The following is a 2,761-nucleotide window of genomic DNA, read 5'->3' on the forward strand; positions in this document are numbered from 1 at the left end:
TCTGAAAGGGCAGCTATGGCGATGGATAGAAATCCTGCTCTGAATCAGTCTCACGCCTCCTCAGGGTGTGTAGCTCCAGGCTTAAGGTGTTCCCAGTCAGATATAGTTCTAGCTTGCATTGTGAGGTTTGTCATGTCAGGTCTTGTTTTCATTGTCAGCTGTGGTCAGAGTGTTCCTGCAAACATCCGGCTCTGCAGAGAGCGGCTTTTGTTTTGCTTTATTAAAATAAATCCTTTTCTTTTCTTTGTACATCCTGCTTTAATTTGGGTCTGTTTTGTCTGAGCAGCATATTATGTACAGTGAGAAAAGCACGTAAATATGTCCAATGTGTCAGTTGGCATTAAATTCCTACCACATATTGGCACCAACCCAAATAATTTGCACACAATAAAATAAAATAAAATTAGTTCACAAATGAGTACATGGGTAAAAAAAAATGCATGGTACAAGTAAAAAAATAAAATGTTTATTATAATTACTAAAATTTTGTAAATAATTTGTGGGAAATATTCTTGGCAATAATAAATTATAGTCAGATAATTTCTCTGGTGTATTTTTTTCACACACAGTGTTATAAAGAATTTCTGTATCTTGCCAAAACCAAAAATATGGGGCTGCAGGGTACTTCATGTAGCTGGTTCAGATAGTGTTCCTTACAACTTTAAGACCTACACAGGGCGAGTCATGCCACCACCAAATCTACCAGACATGGGAGCTGGTGGAAATGTTGTCCTTTGCTTGGCTCAAATTCTACCAAGGAATCAGAACTACAAACTCTTAAAAAAAGAACCTGCAGCCCAAACTATAGTCACTGGTGTGGATCTGGTTGCTAAAAGTCAATAAAAAGTCATGCCATAGAGGGTTAATACCATGTTTTTTACCTTTTAAAAGTTGATAATAGTCAGACGATTAACTGTGTTATTCTAATAGTTTTACTTTATTTCTTTCTCTGAAACCAACTGAGAGCTTCCATAGTCGTGTGTTTGGGACTATTGTCTCGCTTGAAAATCTCAACTCGTTCCATCTGCAGATTCTGATTTTCACTTTTTGTTACATTTCTCCATACCTCCTTCCCTCAGTTAGATGTAGTCTGCTAGTTTATATGCTGTAAAACAGCCCAGACCATGATGTTCACACCCCATTCTGTACACATAATGTGCAATGACACATTCTGCATGCAATGACAGGCTGTGTGTCATTCTACATTGTGTGTGTGCAATGACACATGCAGAGTTGAGGTTTGCTCTGACCTGACCAGATGTTAATCTTCCTGTATTTCACTGACTTCTCCAAATCTTTCAAGCTTTAAAGAAGTTTCAACATGCTTTTACTTCAGCAGTGGAGCCTTCCAGAGTAAGTATGCATAGAGGCCATTGTAGCTGACTACATTTCTTCTTATTACAAAACACTACTTTATGAAGCTATCTGCTGGTGCTTTTTCACTCTTGGGGCTGCTGAAGTCTCAATGACTTAGAAGTAGTTTTCTAAGAGTTTCCAGACAGCTACATGGCAATGACTTTTTCTTTTACCGTTTTCTGTATTTCTGTAGATCAAGCTATGATGTGTTCATTTTAGATATTTTTCAGCCTACTTCATGTTCACAGGTTATATTTGTGATTTATTGACAGGAGGTAATGAGTCCTGGGTGTGCCTGCTCAAACTAAATGTGTGGTTAATCCCACCGAATTTATGATATAATAAACGGGATTATATTTTGACACAGGGCCTGGGTGGGTGATTTTTTTTTTCTCTTAATAAATAAAATCCTCATTTGTAAACTGCTATTTGTATTTGTTGTATTTATCTTTGTCTGATGTTAATCCTTGATCACAATCATTTAGGTGTGTCAACAAACTGAAGAAACTTGCTCTCTGTGAGAGGGCAAGTTTTCATGCATGTGATTTACAACTTGACAATCAGATTCTCTTGGAAATCCACTTAAACTATAGCATCTCACACATTTGAAATGAACAATGACTTGTGCTGATGAGGTTTATCCTCATAGTGTTTCCTTTGTTTCGACTTCCGAGAAACTTCCTCTTCAGGCAACAAATGCATACGAAGCCAATAGAAGACAAAGACAGGAAGAATTAGGACAGAGATGACGTTTACTTGTTTTGTTATCCTACCAGGACGGTTTGCTTTGACATGGACGGTGTAGTTCATTAAATTCCAAAACTAACTTATTATATGGTTGAGTGGATTTTCAGCTTTGTACAATGATTTCTGTAGGTCTGTGTCCACCATTAGACAGTGAGGAGCCAGCAGGAAGACAAAAGTACAGTTGTAATATTTACGCAAAATATTTTCTCATGTTCTACTTTCTGTACACCCCCCTTTACCAATCGCTAATTGGTTGCTCTGAAGGTTGTTTGTTCTATCCTGGTCAAGCTCTAAACGGGTAGACATTTTTTAAAATGATGTTAAGTAATCCCCCACCCCTGCCCAAGCTCGGCTTCACATGGTTGTCTACTGTCAACACCTTTGGTATCCTCCATGAGGAGCGAAGAAAGAAAAAAAAATGTTTCCATTCTAGACCTCCATTGCCCAATCTTGGAAAAAGGGAAAAACATGTTCACTTGGAAAAATGGATGAGAGGATGGCTGGAACACAACTGGGTTTCTTCCCTTGTTTCTTGGAAACATTTCATCTCTCACTGAAAATAATTCTTCAGTTTTCAGCGTGTGATAAGAGTTCCAGACTTATAAATTGCTGAAAGGACAATCATACTAATAAAACTGTTCAGATCACATAACTCACT

Source organism: Xiphophorus maculatus, chromosome 19, assembly GCF_002775205.1.
Source record: "Xiphophorus maculatus strain JP 163 A chromosome 19, X_maculatus-5.0-male, whole genome shotgun sequence".
Lineage (NCBI taxonomy): Eukaryota > Metazoa > Chordata > Actinopteri > Cyprinodontiformes > Poeciliidae > Xiphophorus > Xiphophorus maculatus.